A 26,481-nucleotide genomic window follows, 5' to 3' on the forward strand; every position below is an offset into this window, starting at 1 on the left:
TACTGTATGCATGGGCTTAACTCCAGTAAATTTGTGGTTGGCCTTTTTTTGGTTCATCCCTTTCATCATTTTATTTCTGCCTTTGTTCGTCATACATACTCGAATACTGAAAGCTGTTTAGCAGCACAGGTCTTCCTCTAAAATAAATGAAAAATATTTGGGGTATGAGAAACATGTGACAGAAACCACAAAATTGCACCGACAAGAACAATTTCTAATGGCCCCTCTGTTTTGAAGGAACGTTATTAAGAATTGCTTAGCTGACATAACCCAACCCTGTGGCCAGGCAGAAAGGCACATGGTAAACGCACATGTGAATTTTCTAGCAGATACTGATTAGAATTTCCCATTTAAAACTTGTCCTTCTGTTTTTAAACAGCAGCACTAGTATAAAAGATGCAATTCTATTATTCTGCAGTTTCATTTTTTTATATAAACTCTGAATACAGGCTAATACATCTCTCCCCATGATACCCTGCAGTGTAACCTACCAAATAAAGAATAGCTCCCTATGCAATTGAGCATTATGTTATAATGAAGAGACTCAGTTATCAGATTATTAATATTTCTAAATGAAGCAATCATTCTGAAACAAGGAAAATAAGAAATATTTCTATCTATTTTATATTTGAATTAGGATGTTTTCAATCCCATTATTGTAAATTAGTTCAATAGACCTTGCACAAAACAGGTCCAGATAATAAAAAACTGTTGAATTGTTACATATGTTAAGTTTCTGGCTACTATTGTTTGCCATAACTCAACTAAACAGGCAAGTGAGACGTTTAGACACCTGATGGCAATCTTTCATTAAATTTGGTTAAGTATGATTTGTGCCTTTTCCTGTATGAGAATGTCTCAGACATAACAGTACAATTTAGTTTTGTATAGGACTTCAGTCAAAAAAAACCCACAAAGAAGTCTTATGATGAGATGCATAAGGGAGAGATAACACTTCTTGGATGTGAGTTCAGTGGTTCCCAGAAAGGCAGTATACAAAAAAAATTACATTAGCTGAAGAAGTTAGAGGGGAAAACCCAGGAATTTTAAAGCAGCAAAGACAGTTATGCATTTTTGCAGCCAGTTGGAGTGAGAATAAACTGGAAGAAAGTGGCAAAGGGAGGAGAAGGTAAGTGAGGTTTATGTTGTGTTAAATGATGCAACATAACCTAATGCCATGCATGAATTGTGTTACTTCAGAGACTTAAACAGATGCTGTTCACTGTTTCTTAGGGCTGACTGGCCAGCTAGCCTAGCTTTCTTATTGCTATGCCAAGTACAATAAACTTATTTTTGTAAAACGAATGTGATCACCTGTGACAAATCTTACCCGTCCTCACTATCCATAGTCATCTTAAATGTACTGAACTTTGCAGCAGCTCCATATTTGAGGTTAGAAGGAAGACATGATGAAGGAAATGTGCATTCAAACCCATTTGGTAGCTGAGGTAATAAATAACAGTCCTAGTGTTTTTCAGTCTGTCAGCGCCAAAGATACTGAAATACAGTTCTACAGAGCTTGACAGAAACCTGTAAGAGGGAATTGTAATTGTCAGACCCCTTTGGCTCCTGATACAGTTTTGCAGGAGCCAAGGACGGACACAGAGTTTGGACTCTCTAACTTCTTCTGGATACAAGCATCGTTTCTGCTCTTTCCATGCTCTTTCCCTCTTGATGGGGGTTAGTTTAACAGTGAATCTGTCTTCCTTCCCTGTCTCCTAGAGGACCCAAACACAATTATTCACATTGGTCACACTGAAGAGATACTTTATGTGCATCCAATTCTTCTGTCCCTGCCTGAAGGGCTCAAGCACAGCTGGTGAGTGGAGACAGATGGAGAAGGGCAGGTAAATTGTGAGACAGCCATGGTTCACTCACCAGACAGTGGTTTCGTCTCTACAACTGCCCAACTGTGGAAGCATATTGTGAGTGCCAGGGGCTGTGGCAACAGAGAAAGAGACTTTGATTAGTTTTCAAGAGGTAGAACAAGAACCTGGCACTCTTTTCTTCCTGAAAATATTGTGCTGTCCTAGAAACAGCTTAAAAAAGGGATCCATTTAGTATTATAAATAAGTGTAAGCACAAATGGGCGCTTGGTCCTGGACAAAGCTTAAAGTGACTCATTTATGCTAGAGAAGTCACCCTAGTGTGTTATTGATGTGAGAGACAAATTCAGTTAAAATTATTACTTTCTGAAACATCTTTTGTTTTTAGGGAAAAATGGTTCCTTGGATTGGGCTACAATCTGTAATTCTGAAAACCTTAAAAATAAACAACTTGCCTGACAGACAGAGGCGAAGGCATGTACCAGCCACTAGCATTTAGTTTGGAATGCAGGAATCCCTATGGAAAGGAACAAAGGATCTCTCTCATTGTTTTTGTACATATCCCTGAGGGAAAACCATGACACTCAAAACCAAGGGGTAAATTTTACCCTTTCTTCCCAGTTCACCCAGCTCCAGAGCATTACGGAGCCACTCAGCCACAAGGCTATACCTGGTTATGAGGGAAGTGGGGAGAGGATGCGAAGTGCCACCTCCTCTTCAGTGGTAGAGGCTGATATTCTTCATCCTTGACAGCTGGTGGGCCGTCAAGATGCAGTCAGACAGCCTTGTGTTTGAATCCTCTTTGAGTGTTTATCTCTCAGATATAACATACATCAATCTTACCTTTCGAAGATTTCTTTTTTATCAGCATACTACTTCTTCATGAAACAGTTATTTTATTTTATAGAAGATGAATGAACTGTGTTGAAGAGACAAGCAAACAAACAAATCAGATACTGATTTTTGCTTTGACCCATTGCCTCAGCAAAAAGGCTTTCTGTGGTCATGACATAAAAACATGCTCATGTAAAATTAATGTCTCTACATTCAAATTTTACTTAACACTAGAAAAAAGGAGGCCCTAATATTCCTAAAACTGTGTTAATAATTGAAATAGGACATTCAGCTTCTGCTTCTAGAAGTGCTCCTTGAGCAGTGCACTGTGGTGTGAGGACAAGGGCTGGAATATATAAATTTAGCCCTTAAAAGAACAGAGTTTAAAAGGCTAGAGGTAAATATTTCAAACATTGTCTTGAGCTCTTCTTTTAATCCCCATAGAATTGAAATAAAACTGTGTGTATCCATGTAAGTAATGCTCCCCATCACAAGTGAGTATATTCTCCCCACCCCCTTGCCCTCCAAAAGTTTATAATCTGCCCTTACCCCAAATAAATTTGAAAAATCAGGACGGATGTCAAAGGAGATAATATAGGTTATACTCAGGAAAGAAATAATGATTGAGTAATCACTTCATGGACATGTATTAGTCTCCCAACCCTGGTGTGTTTCAGAAGTAGATTTCCAACAAACTTTTACTACATAGGCCACTTCCCACTCACCTTCTAGTGACATTTACTGGCTTCCAATCAACCACTTTTCCTGTAAACATGTCAGCTGCAGTTGCTTTTTATTGGTGCTGTAGATTAACCCCAGCCAGAAGTCCCACGCAGCCGCTGGCTCACTCCCTGTGAGAGACTGAAATGTTAAAGATTAATGACTCAAACAATCGCCCATTTGCAAAAGCAGCAGGTGCTTTGCTGAGGCCAGTGTTGCACACACACCCCCCCCAAGTGAAGGGGAGGAGGAGGGTTTCTGGATGTGGTGAAACCTGTGTAAGAACAGCCCAGGTGCAGAGGGGGTGCGCACCCACCACCAGAGGCTGACCACGACAAACTGGCCTTTGTTAGCAGCAAGCTGAGTTTTGAGCCAGATAAGGGAAGAAGCCAATAAGAAGAAGATCTTGCAAAGTGGGATAGTGCTCTTTATTATGCCAGTGGCTCCCTTTACACAGCTGGTTCAGGTGTAAAACTCCCCTCGGGGAAGGCATTCGGACATTCACACATAGGCCTAAAGTTATTCATCCTTTCTGATGGGGCATAACTGGCTCAGCTACGCTGACATGAGAGGCAGCTGTCACGTGTTAGATGTCATAAACCATCAAAGACCCCAGAAGCATCCCAACTCATTTCTGGGGCCTTCCACCCAGGTGATCCTTGTTACAGTGTTACACCAAACAATGTAAAACTACACCCCAGCCAGGGGAAATACCTAGGCCTTCCCACCTGACCCCAAGTGTATATTAATCCACTGAAATTTGTGGTTTTCAGGCTGCCCCAACCAGATCAAGACTGGGCAACATTTCAATCAACAGACACTAAAATTGCAACAATCAAGTCTCATCACTGGATTAGTCCATGAGTGGTGATATCTTTCTATTCTTATCCTTTCCTTCTCTTTCTTTTTTTTCCCTTGTACGTTTTCTTAAGTGTTATTTTTATGTTTTTATATTGCTATATTCCTATAGATAATAACCAAGCTGACTACATACTTCCTTTCCATCGAAACCAAATTGTTCTGAAATAAACCTGCCATATATATATTTATACATACCAGCCATTTAGTGTAGTTTCACTCTAGTCTGCCCAAAAGGATCTATTATTGACAAGAACCTCAGTTAACCTGCCTCCAGGGGCAGGTCATAATACTCCCTAGCCAGCAGGATCAGGAAGAGAACTGGAAGGGTAAAAGGTAAAAAACTCATGGGTTGAGATGAAGACAATTTAATAGGGAAAGCAAAAGCCACACATGCAAACAAAGCAAAACAAGGAATTCATCCACCGCTTCCATGGGCAGAGAGGTGTTCAGCCATGCCCAGGCCAGTGGGGCCCTTCCTCATGTAATGGTGACTTGGGAAGACAAAGGCTGCCACTCCAGATGTCCCCTCCTTCCTCTTTCTTCCTCTCAGTTTGTATACTGAGCATGATGTCACATGTTCTGTGCCAGAGGCTGAAAAGGCTGACCTCCCAAGATATTTTGGGATGCCTGTGGGGTGTGGCAGGGGGGCAGGTCAGGCCTTGCCCTGCCAAGGTAGTGAACCGACCCCCCCAGCATCCCTGGAGCTCATATCCCAGTCTGGCAGAGCTGTCAATCATTGGCACACCAGAGGCAGCGCTAATCCAGCTCCTGAGTGGCTGAGTGACCCAAAGTCCCACCTAGGGGGCAGGCCCACCGAGGCCATTGGCTATTTAAGGCTCAGCATGAGGTGAGCATGTGTCCTGATCTTATGCTCTGTTGGAGTTTGCGTCTGATCTATGCTGGAACCTAGGAGTTGGTGGCTATATGTGTGTGTTTCTATATGTTTTCTGTCTTTCTCTCATTCTCTCTTTCTTCTCCTTCTAATTTCCTTTTCTTGGAATGTTTTAGTAAAGTTAACATCAAATGGGTTTAAAGTTTTCTAAGTTGAGTGGGCCAAATGAATACTGTGAGAAGTGTTTTATGCTGATTGGATGTTGTACTAAATCTTTTGCCAGAGCTCCTTGATTTTCTATATTTTGCCAGTAAAGTAATTTTGACCTCTTGAGAATATCTGGTCAGTATTTCTTTGGTGCATTTAACCCAGAGTACAGGGACCTCGGTAAACCCTTTGCATTTAAGCGTTGGGGCCTTACAGTCTAGAATATCCCTTTGGTTAGTTGGGGTCCCTGTCCTGGCTGTGTCTCCTCCCAGCTTCCTTTGCCAACAGGCCAGTATAAGAAGCAGAAAAGTCCTTAGCTCTGTAAACACTGCTCAGCAATAACAAAAACGTCTCTATGCTATCAGCCCTGTGTTCAGCATAGATCCAAAACATAGCCCCATACCAGCCACCATGAACAACATTAATTCTACCCCAGCCAAAACCAGCACGCATTGCAAGAGACAACAGTTGTTTAACTACAATCTTAACTTTTAATGGGAAGGAAAATTTTCAAATATTAGAAATGCAAACAAGACCTGGCCAAGTTGGTCTTTTCTCATTATCCCCTTTAATATGATCCACTATCAGAAGTCTTCCTCAGCTTTGCTCATCTGGAGTTCCAAAGCAGCTCTGGACCAGTCTTCTTGTTCAACTCCAGATTTCAATAGGGAGCACCTTCTTTTCACCATCACAATCTGCAGCAATTAGGTAAGTAACAAACAGTCATTAGAAGCATTATGTAATTCCATATACCAGCTACAGGTCTGTGAGTTAATGACTATTACATTACAACGCTCTTGGTAGACTGTGTAAGCAGACATGCATTGGAGGCTGTAGCAGAGATCTAATTTGCTTTTTAAAACTTTCCTTTGTAGTTTTGGGTTGCTGTTGTTTTTATTCCAAAAAATTTAATTTCTATGAAGCTGAAAAGCTGTTAAAAATACTGGAAACCTAAACCTGCCACTTTTAGGAAAATTTCTTGCAGAGTTGCCATTTCTTTGATGTTTGACAGGGACTTGAAACCTGGGATAGAGTGACCCATATAGGAGGAAAGAAAATAGGGACACTACATTTCTGCCAGAAAAACTGGGACATCTGGTCACCTCATTTATTACCAAAAAGAATATCTTCAGAGAATGATATTTCTAGATACAGGGATTTGATGTTTTCTTCACAGTGAGAGGAAAACAGAGACTATGTTAGTAAAAAGTTGATCTAAATTCCTTTTGTAGGTAGCAATTTTGAATTTTTAAACAAGAAATAATTATTTTACTTATTAAATTTACAGTAAAAAGAGATTCCTATGTCTAAACCTGAACAGCCATTCATGAAATTAACATCATAATAAATCCAGATACACTGAGCCCCTCCAACATTAACATGATGTGATTCCCAGCTATATATCTTCTTCAAAACTGTTAAAAAACCTCCGTAAGAGGTTTATTTTATAGTCTTCTGGAATTGAGTGTTTTATAGGCAGAGAGGAAATCCTTTGCATGGGCCATACACAATAAGGCAGAGATATGTTAATGATGAGAACATGAAACATAACCATGTAAACTCTGAAGGAGAATGTCATTACAATCAAATATATCAGTGAGCAAGATTCACATGTATTAAAGATGCTTGAAAGTTAAAGCTGGAATCTGAACTCTTTCTAAATGATGATGTACAGAAAGAGGGGATTCTTTTACATTCTTAGAACTAGAAGACTTTGAAATGAGCATTTAGAGAAAGCAATTTGTCATTAAAACCATGTTGTTTTGAGCCAGTTTTATTACTGGTGTGAAAGATTCCATGTTTAGGTAATTTTAAAGCATTATCACTGTGATGTAATGTAATATCTCATCCTTGCATCACCAAATACTTGACTGCCAGGGCATGGTTCACAAAACATTGTTTCACAGCTTCATCACTGCATAACAGAACCAGTTACTGAGTTCCATAGTGGTTGATCTGAGGCCCAAACTTTATTCCTTCTGAGGTTCTGTCTTAGTATGGTCACCTCAGATTCAGTCTAATATAAATGTTACTGAACTTCTTGAATGACCCCCCTTACTGTTTCTTGACAGGTTTGTTGCTCCAGGGAGACCAACACCAGTTTGCAGCTTGCCAGTGAAACAGCAATAGTTTCCATGATGCCTTGCTTCCTTTGCCAACTTCCACATTCCCTGCTGTACTGCGTCAAATACACCTAGACAACCTCCCTTTGTCATCTTAGCACTTCCTAGCATCAATCTCCCCTTTCCTTCACCCTATTTGTAGTATTCAAACCAACATCCAGCTCATCCCTTGCAATCTCCAGCCATTTCTGTATTTCCTTTGCATCTGTAAGGTACAACATAAATGAATCTTGTTTACAGAAGGCACTGAAGGACATTTTCAGCAGCACGCTATCTCCGAGTCTTAAGTTCTCAGCATGTATGTGAATTTTGTTAGCGTACTATTAGGTATAGTCAAGACAGCAGTGGTTTCAGGTGATACTTGCTTCAGTCTTTGATTAACTGTGATAGATCACATAGTTTTGCTAACTGGCTTCAAAGCCTCTTTTTTGTTTTGTTTTGTTTCCAGATGTTTCTTCAGGGCTCTGCTAGTGCATGACATACGCTGTTCATGGTTTGACTGCTCCATCTTCTCCCTCTGCTGCTAAATTTATGATCAGTTTGTTTTATATGTTCTTTTTTAATATTTGTACTCGTTGTGTTTCTAGTGTTCTGGACCATGGGAATGAAAGTCAATAACCAAAGTTACCAAAGTGGCCTTTTGAAGGAACTTTAATTTTATTAGCTCAGGAGAAGTATGGAATTTGAGCCATGTTGAGATAACATCACAGGGTACGTCACACCCAAGGGCTGACATTATCTCTCAGGAACACAGACTCCTGGGGTGTCATATTAATTATAGTTAATTGCATGGAAATTAATGAGCTTTTTCAGTGACTACTGGGCTACTCTACAGCTGCGAGACAAACTATATTAACTTTAATTTTTATGTTTCTTGGTCTTCGGACAGTTAAATGCTTTATCTTAATTCACTCTCTGCTTTTCTAGAGTATAACTAATTACATATTTTGTATTGTTTCCCAACACCATTGCCATATGCTTTCAGTAAGAAATTTTCTCCACTATTTTTATTGTATTTATCATCTATGCCTAAGGGAGGAAATTTGTCTCATTTACTTTAAAATTCCGGTTGATTTGAGCAAGATATTTATATTTTCAAACGGCTTTTAAACCTAAGGGACACAATGCATGACTCTATTAGTCTCCAATTCTTTTAGAAATTTAGACAACATCCGGACAGCCAAGCTGTCTGTAATAAAAAACAGAAACAGGTTAATGATGGTGCTGAAAACTAACTTCAGAATTCTTGTTAAACAGCTTTATTCAAAACCTAATACTTTCCCAAAACGAAAGCACTAATGTTAGAGAATATAGGCTATTTCAATGCCAGAAGTGAAAAACCCAGACAAGAATCTATATTTCTGAAGGAATCTGTTAGCTTGGGGACAGATATTTTGGGTTTCCATTTGACTTGACAGATCTTGGTCTCTTTTGGATATTTCTCTACTCTGTATGATAAACTCATGTACTCCATATTCATAGACTTGTAATACTTACCAAACAAATTTAATATTCAAGGCATTTCTATTTTTGATAACCTTTTTGTTGAATATAGAGTGTGGCTGATTTTATGGAGTAACTTGAAGAAGCTGAAAGACATGATGAATGAATTGAGAAGAACTTGCTCTGAAGGAATAAGGATGATGCTGTGCTATCACTGCTGAGTGTTATTCATTATACACTATAAGCACTGCTGCAGAATATTTAGTGGTGAACACTTACAAAGCTCAGTATATCTTAAAAGCCCAGAAGAATTAATTAGGCCTTAAATAATCCTCTGTTAATTTTTAGCACATACTAGTCATCTTTCCACTGACAAGATTTTACAAAAATACCCTTTTCTCAAGCCTTCCAGATATTTCCAACATCATAATGTTTCTAAAATCAGTATCTTTTCATGGAAAACACAACGTTGAACACTTGAAAGATCTAATGCAGCCTATATTCCTATAAAATTTATTCTTTGTAATAATATGGTCTTAAACTTATGACTCATAAAAACATCATTTTATTGAAAATAGAAAAAGTAAAAAATTTTAAATGAGCATACAAAAATGAACTTAAGACATTAAGTACTTATTCATTGCTATATAAAGTTTGATTTTTTTTTCGAAACAGTTACAGGCTTGATATAGAAAAAGGAAAGAAGATATTAAGTAGAAAAAGTTAAAACAAAGTTCAGTTTACTTTTGAATTAATGTTGGTGATTCCAAGTACAGCTGTATTTGATGACATGTTTAACTTCTTCAGTTTGAACAACATAAAAATATCAAGAGCAAAAATTTGCATAAAACTTTCTGTTTATCAGTCATTCACTTCAAAATGGCTGTTTCAAGCTCATCTCTTCAGTTGTTTAAGATGTAACTTAAGGAAGTACCTGCAGGAGGCAGGCCTTTTGATAGTAGACAACACTAATCTAGGAGACAAAGGCCCTAAAATTGTCCAACAGTTGCAAGCTGAATTTTGACAAAAATAAGTCTGGCCCGCTTTTTTAGCAGTGAAAACATTTAGCTGCTGCAGAAAGTTACTAAAAGACAGAGCAGATTCTCCAGTATGTAGGCCTGTAAATCAATATAAATTCTTTTTTAAAGGACTCCTGTAGTCAAAACAGTTGCTGAACGCATGGAAGAATTTTGATTCTCTAGCACATGTTATTTACAAAGGTATCATAACAGCCCTTTCTGGGCTTAGTAACTATTAATTCATGCATCTTGACCTACTGCAGTGGAAATTTTTATTAAATAAAACTTTTCTTTGTTAATTTTTAATATTTCATTAGAATGTCATCATTCTAGGCCAGTGGATACTGGTGAGCTAGCAACTGATAAATTACTTCCTGCAGACTGAATTAGCTGTGCACACTCTTCTGGAAGTCAATAAATTTACGATGGGTCAAAAATGTCTCATCAAAGACTTCTTTCACAAACCAGCAGCATGTCTAACTTCTTTGTAGAAGTCTAGAACAGTGACTTCTCTTATCCAAGAACCTAAGTGATGTGTAAGGATGTATTTCTGTAGCCATTGAAGCTGGAACTAGATGATCTTGAAGGTCCCTGGAGGCCTGGGAGGTGTTGGAGGGGCAGAGAACTACCTCACCAGAGCAAGGCCTGACCCACCCCACACATTCCAAGCCCCCAAGAGGTCTTGAAACAGACTCCCTTTTCCAGTCTCTGACTCTGTCTTCCTATTTTAGCTTGACCTCAGGAATAAGTGTACTGTATTTATTTTATCCCTTCCCTTGATTCTGTGTGAATCTCATGTTTCAGAGTCATTGAACTGTCGTATAACGTTTGTCTGTAAGGACAAAATCACATGAGCTGTGTGGCCTATAACAGAAGCATGGATCTTTTAAAATATGAACTATAACAAAAAACAGTATTTGTCTCATTTTCTTGGAAACACTTGCAGCTTTTTAAGTGTCACAGTGTGATATAATGATGTAGGTGAGAATGGTGATACCCTGATCCTATCCCTTGCAAAAGGCTGTAATTTTCCAGCCATTTTCATGCCTCACTGGGATGTCTTAGATATGTCCTGGCTGCCCTAGGGTGTAGTGGACACTGCTGGACTTGGGAAAAAAAATCATTCTTCACTGAATAATAAAGATTTTTCTGATTGTGAAAACCTATAATCAAATAAGCTCCCTACCCCACGTGTCTTGCAGAATAAAAGCAGGTTTTAATTCTTATATACCAAGTGAGGCATAAAACCTGATTGAAGATGTTTTATTTCCTCCTTTTTACTCTCATTATAGAGTGGGAAAATTCTAAACATCATATTTCTGGTTTGTAATATGTACAGAAATTTGACACGATATCCCTGACAGGGCCTATCCGTGCAAGGTGTAAGATGTCTTTTGAATTAATGCTGGAAAAAAAGTACCCAGAATTTCATCCTTAAGAAGAGATTAATTTGGCTGGTTATTTGAAAATTAGTTTGTTATGAGAAAATGTACACAGGCATGAAAAGAACATTAAAGAGAAGGTTTACATCCTTACAGGACTTTAAGACTAAAAGATACAGTTGGAAAAATTTTTTTAGGTACTCAAAGAATTGCAGAATGGTTTGGGCTGGAAAGGACCTTCAAGATCATCTAGTTCCAAATCCTGTGCCATCAGCAGGAACACCTCCTGCTAGATGTGTTTGCTCAGGCCCCCATCCAACCCAGCCTTGAACACTCCCAAGAATGGAGCATTGACTGCTTCTCTGGGCAACCTGTTGGACTGCCTCACAATCCACACTGAAGTCCTCCACATCCTTCTTATGCTGAGGACCCCAAAATTGAAGGCAGCACTGCAAGTGGGTCTCACCAGAGCAGAGCAGAGGGGCAGAGTCCCCTTTTTTGCCCTGCTGCCATGCTGCTTTTGGTGCAGCCCAGAACATGTTTGGATTTCTGGGCTGTGAGCGCACATTACTGGCTTATGTCCAGCCTCTAATCCACCAGCACCCCCAAGTAATATGAAAGATAAATCCTTTCTTCACAACTTTCATATATTACTGATCCCATCGGTATGTGATAGACCTCTTTATGGACAAGTAGCTCTTACAGGAGATAGTATTTATAACTGCCTGTTGACAGCATACAGTGTTCTATAATGACAATGCTGGAATTGGCTTTTCCTTCCTTAAACCATCATCGTATTGAACCATGTAACCAGAAAATCACAATGCAGTGATCACAATGCAGTGATCTTTCTGTGTGCTAATCCTTCTGTGGGAGCTTAATGACTTGTCTGCTCATCTTGGAGATAATAAACTCCACAATGGAAGCAATAGCTGTCTTGGTGACTTTGCATGAATCATTATTTGTAAAAGTGAAAGAAAACCTATATACAGAAGGTAAGCAGTGAGATTGCTCACATTTTTGGTATTAATTCTAATTGGCTTTAAAGCATATGTAATGCAGTGAATAAAGAGATAAAAAGCAAAAAATGGAAATATTATCCCAAGGTATGATCAATAAGATCCCCTACATAGTAAAATCATTGAGTATCTCAGAATGATTGACCTTCATAAGCAAAACCATACTGTGTGCTTGTAAATACCAGCACCTTGTTCAAGGACCAGAGATAATACAATGCATGGTAGAAAGAAATTGAGTTTAACAGTTCAATAACTGAAAACTGAGGTACCTTTTTAAGTTTATCTTCTAGAAAAACATGAGAAATCTGAGCCTTTTTAAGTAGGAGACTTGAATACTGTGGGTCGTCGGTTTGTGATCCACAAACTGTCTGCAGAAAATGATGCTGAGGGTATTTTCCCAGAGAAAACATTTCTGTAATTAATAGAGCAAATGCAGCAGAAAGAGCACCTATTGTCTCTGTTGGTAAGAACTTATGGCCTGTAGAGAAATTTAGTCTGGTGTGTATGAGTTGTGAGTTCTTGAACACTGACTCACCCTGAATTTGAACAGCAGAAAAAATAATACTTGTCTGCAACTTTATTTTCAAACACAAGAATGAGAAAAAGAGTGAAGAGTAAAGAGTCTATTCTTTTTCTTGTGCTGCTGGCTGGTTTACTTTTGCATTCACCAAACTGAATAAAGATATCTCAATTTTGGTTTTGTGTACCTTTATTCTTTAGAAGGGGAGGGGAAAGTATCCATCAAACTGCACAGAGATAGTAAAACGTGTTTAGACAGTGTCTTGCCTTAGCCTTTGCTTTCCTCATTTTCCTCGTGTTACAATCTTGTTGGAATTTATCTTAAATTAGAATATAAACCCTTCAGGACATTGTGTCTTTAGTAGTGGTTACACAGAGCTAAGTCTTTAAACAGAAGAGGAAGAAACAGAAAAAGCAAGCAGGAATGGAAAGACCCAGGGCTGAAAAAAAAAGTAAAATGGGCTCTTTTAGTACTCTTCTAGTTAGTGCTTTAGGGAACTAAATATCAATTTGATTTGTATGGGCATATTTGCAACTCTTGCATCCTTTATCAAAGATACCAAGATGTCAAAGAAGATAGATGGAAGAAATATTAATACAATTCTGAATTATGCAATGAATTTACTTTGGATTCCTTTGCAAAACAGCCTCTCTTTGTAACCATTCCCATTCTTCTCTTGTGTAAAAATAATTAGGAAATAATTTTTTTGCAGGTGCTGTAGGTGATTTGCTTCGCTTCATATAAATGTGTAACTTATATGCTGCTTCTTTTTAATATCTTGAGTAAAATTACATTTTATTAGAAATGGTGATCTAATCTTAAACAGTCACTTGACAAATGATGTAAAAATGATGCAGAGCTTCTGAAGCTGAAGCATTTCCCTGGATGGCTGACTGCTTTAGGCTGTGTGAAAGGGCACCAGGGAGAGCCAGCCCTGGGGTAGCCCTTCAGACAGGCAGATAATCTTCCCCACATCTTTAAGCACCTGCTCTGCTTTGAGCACCTACTCTTCCTTTGAGTGGACCATAAGCAAGCCATTATTTCCAGATGAAGCTTCCATGAGTAGTCAGGGGTTTTGTATGTTGTACATAGCACGCTAACACAGCCTTATTCTGAGGAATATTAAACATCCTGCAGGAAACAAAAATACCCTGTCTCCAAATGCATAATGCGTATCCTGACATGAAGACCAGAAGTTTTCTCTTTTCCTAACTGCTGTGCATGAAGCTCAATAGGTTTAGTGGCAGAAGAGAAAAACCTTAGTTATGGGTATTACTAAAATGGAGAGGGGATGTTTTAACTGGAATTGAATTTTGAAATAATAAATCGTCTTTATTTTCGTCACAATATATCTGCAAAGTTATGTTACACACAGACTGAACAAATTCCTAAGTGTACAAAGTAGCTGCTTTTCTGTTGAGTGGGTTGTAATGAGCTGTAGTGCACTTGGTGACTATTTCTGGAGAACGTGCCTACAAGTTATGTATCACACTGGGTAATCTGTACTTCCTTTGAGTTTATTAAAGGTCATTTTACACTGTGAGTAATGGCTAAAAATGTTTGTTGGCTAACTAATTGCTGTGTGCAATGAGTAATTTAAAGGTTGAATACTTCCTGTGGATACTCACTCCGCACTTCTTTTGGCATCCATTTTGGATTCATGTGTTCGTAATATCCAAAGGCAAAATTTATACCCAAAGAATTTAGTTTCCCAAAATGCCTTTGATTTATTTTCTTCACTTATATTGCCATTGCGTTTGAAGTGTGCTAGGCCATTATGGAAGTGCTGTGGAGGAAATAATCTCTCTATAAAATGCACAATCAAAAGCATCTATCCTGCAAGCTGCTCTTCATAGGAGGACCTTTGTCCCTGACTGGAGCTCTTTTGAAATACATCCCAGGAATAAGGAACCATCTCTGCAGGACCTTTTTTTTTCTAACTTCTTTTTATTTTTCAATAAAGAAGGCTGAGGAAACAAGGAATATAAATAAGATTTTATAATTCATTCATCCTCTACAGTTCATCCCTAAATTATGAAATCTGAGACAGATGATAAATATCTTCAAATATTTGATAAATGCATAAAAATGCAACTACCTAATTCCAATTATTATAATTACCACAGAAAGCCTGTATTTAAAAATAAGTTATCTGTGGTGCAAAATGAAGCAGCCAGACAAGTAATCAATCACACAATCTTGAGTCTGCTCCACCTCTGTGCACTCACAGGGCTGAGAGAGGCAGTTCTCTGCATATAGCTTTGCATATCATAACACACGAATAAGGTCTGCATCAAGGACACTTTGCAACCATAAATTTGGCATTCTTAGACCCTTCTAGGACTTGACTTCTATAAACAAATAACAGCTTTCTAATTTAAAAAGACTTTTAAAAATTCTCATTAGGTACAACTCCAGTGTTTTTCCCACAGCTCCTTAACCGTTGCAACACAAATGTAAAGCATGGAAGACATTATACTGCTATTAACTCAATCAGCTGCCACGGAAAGTGACTTGTAGCACATGGTGTCACTTAGCAAAATTTCCTGTGCATTCTGCTCATTCTTAAGCATTTTAAATACCACACCCATTATTTTACCTACTGTTATGTTGGTAACAGGCTGGGTTTAAGCCTTTAAAATATTCAGTCAAACAGCACCTTTGCGAAATGCTAAATTTTGCCTTAAAGAAATAGTGATGAAAAAGTGGATGTTGATACTTGGGCTAAACACAAATGGAATTTCAAGAGACAAGGAAAAGGCAATTCCAGAGCTTGACAACTTCTTTATCGCTGTATTCCAAATATTTGCTACAAACAACACAGATGATAGCTTTTTTTAGGAAAGCTTCTTTTTCTTAGCAAAAATCTTTTATAATAAAAATGTTGAGAAATATAAATATGAGTTACTGCTGTCTTTCAGATATACTAGACCTTAAAAAACTGAAGGAACACTTTAATATAGAGGTTTTGTGGTAACCCTAATAAGCAATCATGTAAGGATTTTTTAAAATCGAGGCAATTCACGTGTTTCTTAGCTATCTGAAAATACTTAACCTTTAGTTTTGTGTTTTACAGCATATTCACAGCATCTGTCTACTAACACATGAATTCTAGAAGCTTACTGATTTATACAATAATAGAAAACCAGTTGGGTTTATTTGCAGCTGCAGTCATAATTCAGGACTTTCTCTAGCTACTTTTCTCTAAGCCTCATCTTTTTCCAAAATGTAAAGTGACATAATAACCTTCCTCTACAGATCCCCTTAATGGGGACCTGTATGGGTGAGAATGTGCTACTTTCCTGATGCACATTTTAGTTTCCTACTTTTTTAGTGCACATCATCCTCTCCTTACTCATAGCTGCACCAAGCAATCCTCACACCACACTGCTGTCAGGAGAAGACCACAGCCATGATCCAGCTTCCATTTTTGTTTTAGGTTAAAATAAGATGATTTTCTTTTGAAAAGTGCCTTGCCCTTTCACATTGTATATTTTGTTCCCCTGGAAAATTTCTATTACTACGAGACCTCAGACAGGAGTTATTCAAGATTTTCAAGTTAATGGCTGAAGAATAAAAGGTGAATTCACCCTGACTATTGGTCACAAAAGGCTGCTCCATCATTGCACTCACAGTAATTCAGGGACACCTTGCAGTAGGTAGTGTGCAGAACAACTGTTTTTTCGTAAATTCAGAGTAGAAACATTTTCAGCAATCATCTGTAGGAACCACACTGTCAACTGCATTTATCTGCATTTATTTTTGTACTAATAATTAATGAGAAGGGTTAAGGAAATGTATGTAAGTGGAATGATTTATTTTCTTGGGCTGTATTAGATCAATTTCAGAAACAATCTGTGAAGGATTTACTATCTAAATTTACAGAGGCTTCTTGTTTCCAAGCTATAATCAGTGTTTCTTCACGACCTTTTGAGAGAGCCAAAACACATTGCTGAAGTTGGACCAAAGAGGCCTGGGGGCTAAGATGTTTTATGGCATTGTTCAGAGTCCTTCAGCCAGGACAGGAAAGTGGTGGTGGCAGGTAAGGATATATTCATTCCCAGTCTAGGTAGTTATCTTTTCAAGGACTTTAGGTTGCAGTGCTTAGCAATTATGCTCTAAAACTTTATGAATTACAGTAAAGGAAGAGTAAGTTATTCTCTTCCAAAAATAAGCTGAAAATAGGTCTTAAAATGTACACTAGATGCCCTTTTCCACTCAGTGCTACTAAAAAGGTTTGCCTTTAAGTTTCACACATTCAATTTAACATCCAAAATGCCAACATACCAGCCTGAAAACTTCAGCTCAAACCAATTATTTTTGGGTTTTTGATCACTGAATTTAATTTTTTCCTAATGCCAAAGAGTATCTATGTACGATTATTCAGAAATCTAAAAGAAAGCATAAGTTACAGCAAACCTGAATTAGGTACACATTTTCGAAGATGAGCTTAAAACATAAGATTAATGGCTGTACAAATCTCTTAAATTGTCCTTTGCATTTCTATATAGATCCCATTATTCCTAGAAAATTTTTCAGGACATTTCAGTTTTTGTCAGAACTAACACAACCTCTCTTATCTATGAAGCTGGGGTTCCCAGCTGTTGGATAGAGGATGTGCTTTTCTTATAACTCTCATCTGGTACTAAATGATAAGAAGGACAACAACACTCCATTTTAAAACTAGCTGTTGCAAAGAAAAGCTCCTATTGTTACAAAGGATGCTGTGAGTTTTTAATATTAATCTCTAAGAATCTAATAATCTAATGAAATCTTTTGCATCATGGCTTATTTTTTATGCTGTTGCTTGCAGTACATTGCCAGTAACATGAAAAAAAGGGCTTATTTTTCACAATTTAAGCATCTTGCAGCATGTGAGTATTCAGCCCATGCAAATGAATTACTTTAAACAATGAGAAATACCGCACCTTCTGCAAATGGATTGGATCAAACAATAAGAAGTACAGCATTTCTTGAATGAATCAATTTGCAGAATACTGCAAAATTCTCAAGCACTTTTATTTTTAATGAGTCTCACGTTTTTTGTATAGGAATATCTACAAGATGAAGCAAACCAATCCTCATGGCATTCTTTACCTTTTTTCTCACCCTTTAAAGGTACCCAATACTTAGTGTCAACTAAACTCTCAGATGGCAAAAATACAGTCTGTCGTCTTTAAAGCTGTCTGAGAAATGTGCTGGGTTTGGTAAACCCAGAAATCACTCACAGGTAAACTCACAGAAATCTGTTGAATCTAATGCTGACTTGCTGTCTGTAGCCCTGTCTTCTCTCTATAATCAGTCCATAGTTCTCACAATTCAAACTTCCACCCTCATTTTAAAAAATTTCTTCCTCATATCTAATCTGAATCTACCCTCTTTTAGTTTAAAACCATTATCCCTTGTCCTATCATTACAGGTCCTTATTAAAGAGTCTGACTCCATCTTTCTTACAAGCTTCATTTCCTTGGGTTTATTCCAGAAAGGCAGTTCCTGGATCCTGTTATTCAGCAGTTAATGATGTCTGACTGAGAATCACACAGTCATAGTTTTGCTGCTTCTTTTATAGACCAAGACCCTTAAGAATGTTATTGCTTCTTTCCATTGGATCTCACTGTTACTCAGTGCAAAGCTAGCCTCTATTCATATTCATCAACTAGCAAGTCATCATTTCAAGTACAGGCCTTGACTTTGGAAAAAATTATGTCCTGTCTTAATCTTATCTGATGGAGTAAAATCTGACATATAATTCATGTATATTGCCAGAAAAAGAATTCCATGTACCTCAAAATATATAAATATCTTAAGGATTTCTGTAGAAACATATGCATATATATGTACATATACAGTATGTCAGCAAATATGGTAAGATGAATGTGCATTTAAAACTTTTCAAAGCCTATAGTTTCATTTCTTATAAAGAAAGTTGAGGTTTTAAATGTCCCCAAGGAAGAAGAGTCTGGACAACCTGTTCCTCTGTCTGATAACCATCACAGTAATTTTTATTTTATATATTTGGTGGCTGTTGGCCACCTTTGCCACAAGAGCACATTGTTGGCTCAAGTTTATGGAGTGTTTTCTTGTTGAGTGGTCTTGTTGTTTGGTTGTTTCGGGTTTTTCTTTAATATATCAGAGAATACTTGCAAAATCTGGAACATAAAAGGTGTACTAAAATGTTTATCTATAATAACTATTCACTCGCACCAACTACTCCACAAAAGAAGCCGGAGGGTCTCAGGTCATATGTTTTTCTTTATGTAGTGATAAACTCTCCTGTTGAGCAAACTGACCCACTTAAACATTCATGCTCAGTAGTTTCACAGTGAACATTCCTCATCCTTGGTGAAATGTTTGGGTGACAGTGCACATGCTTGGGTGTCAATACCAGTTTTCTAGGACTATCCTCAGTGGTTCTGTTTAGGAGGTTACCATACTGGCTAAAGCTCTTCAGTTGGGGCTCAGATCTCCTCTCCTTGACATCAGGATCAGGTGCTACACTTCAGTTGATACTGATAGATAATTTGTAAATTGTGTTGTCAACACAACATCTAATCTGCTCCAAGTAGCTCATAAACAAACCTTTGATTAATTCCTCCAGTCTGTGTCTTCTGGACAGGATTTACAGCATTCTACTTATTTGGATGAAAAATAGAGAGAGACAAGTTGTCACCACTGAGATAAGGAGTATTTTTTCCCTTCACTGAATAGCTTAAGGATCATTTTATCATGACTTTACTGTATGAAAATGGCAGAAAATTTAAATTTGTGACTGATGATGCAGAAGCTGTAAAACTTGATGAAATCAAGAGTGTTCATACCAAATTACCACAAGCTACACACATTTTAGACCAGGAACATCCAGTTCACAATGCAATAGAAACTTGGAAGCGTTATTCCATGATCAATGCATAGGATGATGTTAGCCAATGACATTTGAAAGAGCTGTTTATTTATAGCCTCAGCTGAACATTGCAACACAGCTGGAGGAAAAAATGAGTAATTTCAAAGACAAATAATTCAGAAGGAGATCTGCTGGGGGTGGGAGCACTGAGTTTACTGTGTCCAGACATTTAATAGCATTAAAACAAAGAATCTGAAGGAATAAGGCTTACTTTACTGACCTTGTCTTTTGTTATAACATTAAATTTAACTCACAGCTCGGAAGATCGCATTAGTTTGGCTTTGAAACATTTTTCATTTATGTGTGCCTTTGAATCAGCACACTACTATCTCTGTTGATTTAGTCCAGTCAAGATGTATGTATCGTTCTGAAGCACTGTTTATGTAAGGCTCTTATATCACCCTAAAGCCCAGCTACCATCCAACAACTTGGGCTTGAAAATTAGAAACTGAATGCCACTGAAATAAAATTCAATTCCTATCAAAATTATTATGATAAAATATATACAAGCAGTTTGTGGCTGATATAAAAAGATTAAAGCAAATAACTATCTATTAATTTCAGGAGTATCAGAAATGTAAATAAGAACCTGACACACCAAGTCCTTTTTGAATGCTAGCTAGTTTTCACCACCCAACACTCTATTGGATAAAATACTCCTTTGCAATCTGCATTTCTGAGTTTGCATATTTGCAACTTTAAAGCCAACTTTGCTCTGCTTTTTTCTTTTTCTTTATTTTTTTATACTGGCACATGCATTAAAGCTCCTAATGTAAAAGTGAAAAGTCTGTTCCTGAGGAAGGACAGCAATAGATTGATGTTTGTAGATAGTTTGTATATAACACCCAGGGTAATACTAATCCAAATATAGAAGGTAATTACCCTGACCTTGATATCTGTCATCATTATCTTGCTTATGGCACAAATGTTTTGCTAAGAATGTCATCAAAACCTTAGTTTTAGATCTATTTCCAGTAAGAAACTCCTTCTAATCATTTCTCTCCAAATATTGTGGCTCTGAAGATACAAAAGTATCAGTGTATCTAATTGCGGTAATTGTTCCAAGAAAGAATTATGATAAACCTCCTTCATATACTTCATTCCAATGTCTTTTATGTACTACTTGCAGTGCCAGAGCATTTCAAAACACTGTTCTGTAGAAGATTATCTTGTACCCGGGGAAAAAGAAAGGAGAACAAAAAGAATGATTTTAGGGAGTTAAAGCACCTGAAGTGCACTTGATTCTTTCATAGGAAAATATATCAGAAATTGACAAAACACCCTAATGTTTCCCAACTTGTAGGAAACATTTCTGGTATACAGGGTACATACCAGCAGCATAGCTAAATGTAACACTAGCCCCTGAGAAACAAGAGGCTCATACATCCACACAAAGAGAATAATACAGAGTGATTCTCAGTCTTCTGAGAACAGCAGTGGACTATTGGGCTTATTTCATGATTATAAAAGCCTCATAATCTATGATTGCTGCAAGCAGAAATGATTTATTGGAGTGCTCTCACATATGTGAGATAAAACCATAACTTTCTGGCAGCTATTATTTTTAAAGGAGGGTATTAAGGGAAGGGCCAACAGCTTGCTTACTTTGTAGCCTCAGAAAGTGATGTTTTGCAGCTCCAAAATATCAATTTTGATGAATAGTTGTGGTGAAATTATAACCACTGTTTTACAATGCGATAAACTTTCACTTCTGTGAGGAAAATATAGACTACAAAATCTGATTGTAAACAATCAATGCTTTATATTCTTCTTCCCTAACTGAGCAATTTTTGAATTTATGCCAGTCCAACAAATGCATTAATAATCTTTAGCCACTAGGTATTTGTGAAAGAAATTGAAAATTATTTTTAATTTGCTAGTCTGGTGAAGCGATAAGATACTGATTCAAGAAGGGGGAAGAAGTGGTAGTATGTGTGTGCTATTTTCATAAGAAAATTCAGAAACACACATACCAGCGTGTGTCCTTTTACATATATACACATTCTCCCACACAAAGCAAGTATAGTGAATAGAGAGAAGAAACCATAATCAGTTGCTAAATAATAAGGAAGGAAAGTAACCCAAAAGCAGGTGAGTCTGTAACAAGTTATGAAGCTAATTTCCTATGTATGCAAGACATTTTAAAGATTAAATTTATACTTGACATACAATTTAAATTAGTATTATTTTATGTTCTTACTGAGTTTTCTTCAGTTTTTTTCATCTGTAAAATACAGTGTAAACCACACAGCCTATTTGCTCTGTATAATACTTGGGATGAGGTCTGGGAAAGAAATTTCTTAAGAAATTAAAGACTATGGTGAGCTGCATTTTAAAAGCTTTGTCCTGTTCACCTTGATTTCAAAATCACATGCAACAGGATCAAGGAAGTGAGTAATAAAGAAAATAAAATCAAAAGATCTACAGGCAACTGCTTGAACAGGACTCTTGTTTTTGCCAAACTTAAAACACGAGAAGCAATGTGTTACACTACTCATCTGAGAGCCACAAAAATTCTTCATGTGGAAAATTTAAACTGCTTTGAGATGCCTTATTTTAGTGTAAATAAGTCTATAACCTCATATGCATGAGTACTTATTGCCAATTTAAATCCCTCCTATTAAAAAGGCAGGATACCATGTAGTGGTGGAGTACAGGTAATCTGGGACTGAAATTAAACAAGGAGGCATATTTGAGTGCTAAGTCCCCAAAGACAGTCTCTTTGAAAGAAAGAGTGGTGAGTAGTGAAACGAATAAAAAGCCAAGCAAGAGCCCTGAGTAAGGTTTATGCATTGGGTTGTAGTACTTAAATGATCATATATATGAAGCAGAAGAGTTATATAAATGGAAAAATTAATCTGCATTGAAGTAGAATATGAATTGGCAACAAAATATGTGTGGAAGCACTCATGGCTCCTTAAGTGTGTGACTGGTTTCATCAGTGCCAAGGCTGCGCAGGTTTTCCTATCTTGTTAGTAGAAAAAGGGGGGGAAAATTTGTCTCTCCTTTTCCTTTCACCAGAGTTCTTCAAAATTTTGGTACCTTAGAGAGCATATGTTCATTTGATATAAGATCTGTCACAATTCTCCTATACACAAATATAATGCAGAGTTATTATTTGTTCTTTGATGCTGTGTTCCAAGCATGTAGCATTTGGAAGTGATTCAGCTGCCTTAACAGAGGTATCTAGTATCACCCTGGGTTACTGACAGTATCTTTGTGGAGGTGACAGGTGTGACCCTGGACTCATAGCAGACTTTTCCAGACTGACAGTTAGAAACCACCTTAAATGTCATTGTATGCCTATGTTTGCACAAATTCATTTTTATCAAGGGTGTTCAAGTTGATCTGGATTCACTGTGGAATTTTTTGTTGTTGTTTTTTTTTTTTCTTTTTCATTAATTGAACAAGATTTTGGTGCTCCTTTATGTAGAGTGGTTGGTTTCAACATTTACCAAGGAACTCTGGAATCTCAATGGCCCCTGCTACATGATGGGTATCAAATTCATCTCATTCTTCTGAGAGGACACCTTCTTAGATGCAGACTGTAAGATAGGATAGGAGAACTCACAAGGCTTCCTCCTCTACTGCACACAGAAACTTTGAGATTTGGTTTTATGTTGTGAGAAATCAGGGTGGTTGAGTGCCTCAGGCTGCAAGGGCAGGTGGAGTCTTTCCTGCCAGTTCGAAACCTGTGTCACCACTAAATACAGAAATGATCCCAGGAGCAGGATCCTCATCCTTAGATCTTCAGCTTGTCTCAGCAGATCTGTTTCCCCCAGACACAGCTCTCGACCTCCACTTCAGCTCACCAGTGGCTGTGTCCCCAGGTGGACAAAGCAGAACGGGAGAAGCAATTTCAAAAAGTGCCTTTATCACCTTTTTGTGAATCTTCTGATTAATATTTTGTGTCAGAAAAATCTAGTTCAACTTTCACATGAATGTGCTGGTTTCAGTGAAGTGTTCTTTGTGAAGGATTTCCTCAGACACTATTGCTGGTGTGAAGCAATGTGTCCTAGAATAGGCCATTACTTACTAGAGACATCATTAACTCTTCATCTGTACTAATTGCAGGATGAGTTGGAACGTCTGCATTACTATATCCAGGAAAATACCTTAACACGAAGCTAGTAATTCTTCTGATATTGGCATTTTTAGCTTTTCCCAGCTGGTGCTGTCCTACTTGATATGATTGATTGAGTTTTCACTGTGAAGGAAGAACTAACTCTAAGCTTGAGTCTACAACACTGAGACAGTGGTAAATTACATCAGGAGTACTGGAGAATCACCTCAAACTGAGACGCTGTATGTATTTGACATTTTGAAAGGTATTTGAAATGTCTTTGTTCTATCTAAATGCAGAAATTGACTGTTCTTTTAATTCCCTCTGGGTTTTTTTGGTTTGTTTTTTTTGGGGGGGGCGGGGGGGATATGTCTGATACATCTCAAATTATTGGTGTAAATAAAAATTATTATTTTTCACACATGTATTAAACCCTTCGGTTTACTCCATAAAAGAACTTAGAGTTCTGCATAAAACAAAATAACAATAAGGAAAACAGAAAGTTGAAATACTACATAATTTGATTAAAAGCTGAAAGCTAAATAATTTCTCATAATTGAAGGTCAACATTGTACATAAACCAAAAGAAAATAACCCATTTCACTATTATGTCTAATCAAGCAAAGCATTAAACAGTAAAACAAGGTGAAAATTAAATGAAAACTGGAGAGTGACTGATTTACATGTTTTCTAAAGATGCCATCAAATTTTATTTTCAGCCTGATTTGCTAGCTGATGTAATTTGAATTTTTTTGTTACTTAGTCTCTCACTGTAAATCTTACTGTTCTGTCATTTAATTTCAAAGCTTTTTTGACTTCCAAATAAATTATTTTGAAATAATTTAAATCACAGGCAAGTTAAATAAAACATTTGTGAGTTCATTTTTGTTTTGTGCTCAGATGCTTTGGCTTAATTTTTATCAAAGCACAGGATCATATACTATGAATAGAGAATCCCTCACAGCCATCAATTGCCCTTTCCTTTGGTCAGAAACCAAAAATAAGATTAATTATGTAAGCTTCCAAAGAGATATTTCCAGTAACACTTTAAATGAAATGCTCCCCCCTTAAAAGGATTTAACTCAGACTTAATGAGAAAGTTATTGTATGTTAATTAAATACACACTGATTACTATGAATTTTTATCGAAGTGTAACAATAATTTGCATGAAGATAGATGTTGAACAACTGAATTTCAGTAAATATGTTCCTAATAATTATTTAACATTCACTAAATTATGCAACTAAATTATTTTTTGGCAAAGATATTGAGTATTTATTATATATTATAGGCCAAATTGTATCATTACCTACACAGGTGCAATCCCATTTAATTAAAGGGGAAGTTGTCACATAACTGAGGGCAAGATGCAATCATATGTACCAACTGATTGCTGAGCATATTTAATGACACTGAACATCAGTTCTGAAATCTAGAGAAGCCATTCTATTAACTTCTTTCAAAAACTTGCTGAAAATTAAACTGAATGATCCAGCCACAGTCCTTCCTTTCTAATTTACCACTTACCCTTCAACCAGTTCCAGTTTTAGGATCCTTGCAATCTGTGGAGTTTCTTGCCTGCTCACATTTGTATCCTGTTTTTTGAAGAATATCTTGGGGTGACTTTATGATGTGTATCCCCTATCACCTGTTCTATGCCCATACATGAATCCTGTGCCTTTTCTGTAGCTTTAAGGCAGACCTTTAAGAGAGGGGGGGGAAGCCAGTGGAATTCCTTCAGCGCTGTGTTCAAAAACACAGATCAGCTCGCTGGCTTCTTCTGCCCAGCTGCTCTGCTTCTGCAGAAGGGAAGAGAGTGGCATGCTCCCGCTTTCTAGCTAGCTTTTTGTTCGTTAGCTAAAGCAAGGAGTTTTCCTGGAACTTCTGTTTCTTATTCTTTTCTTGTGGACTGTTCAACAACACCAGAACATCGGCCAGGAGACCTTACACCTCGGCCCAGAGGGGCCCAAGCCGACCCAGCTCCGAAGAGGAGAAAGCCACACCCATAAAGGACTCTCAAATCTACCCAGGCTCTCTCCACAGTGAGAGGTTTTATTATTTAGCATTATTCTTTTCCCATGCCTGCGTGCATCGTGTTTGTTAAAGAAATAACTTTTTTTCCTTTTTCACTTTCCTCTGAGGAATTTTCTTTCCAAACCTGGTGATGACAGGGGGATGACTGTAACCTGCCTTCTATCAGAGTATGTTCATTTCAGATGTTCCTCCGAATTTCTCTCAAACTGGGCCACAAGCTTTTACAGCCTGTTTGTACATGTATCCTAGCTGTACTGCAGCACCAAGTCCTGATAAAAAGTGTAAAGGAAAATCACCCTAACTCTGTTCTTTTCTACTGCTGCTCCTCTATGGAAGTCTTTGTGTCCAAATCTAGTCTAATTTTCCTATGGAAATATTCAAAGCTTATTTTGTAAATTACTAGTCTTCCCCCTTCTAGATGCAGTATAGATGTTACACGTGGCATCCTTAGTTTCATAGTCTAGCATTTGGTATCCTGCTCAGCTGGAGGAATTTTGAGATAATTTCTACAATTTCTTAGGAGAAAGGAACAATCTTCAGGCTACTGTCAGGACTGCCACTTTCTGTGCCTCTTGTTCAAGCCAGTTTAGTCAATGATTCAGGAATTAAGATTAAACATAAGAGACGTGTTTCTGTAGGTCAGTGATGACAATATTCTATTGGGACAGGAGAGATTCCTGCCCCCAATATAATTTT

At 37.4% G+C, this 26,481-nt stretch overlaps 1 long non-coding RNA gene across 1 annotated transcript; it reads left to right on the forward strand.

The window, feature by feature from the left end:
• The first annotated feature begins 991 nt into the window (after window positions 1-991).
• Window positions 992-25,839, forward strand: LOC116444577. Its single transcript, XR_004240388.1, has 3 exons — window positions 992-1,129; window positions 4,154-5,988; window positions 7,353-25,839. It is a non-coding gene; the product is annotated as an uncharacterized LOC116444577 (long non-coding RNA).
• The last annotated feature ends 642 nt before the right edge of the window (window positions 25,840-26,481 follow it).

The sequence above is a fragment of the Corvus moneduloides genome, chromosome 5 (genome assembly GCF_009650955.1).
Source record: "Corvus moneduloides isolate bCorMon1 chromosome 5, bCorMon1.pri, whole genome shotgun sequence".
Taxonomy (NCBI): Eukaryota; Metazoa; Chordata; class Aves; order Passeriformes; family Corvidae; genus Corvus; species Corvus moneduloides.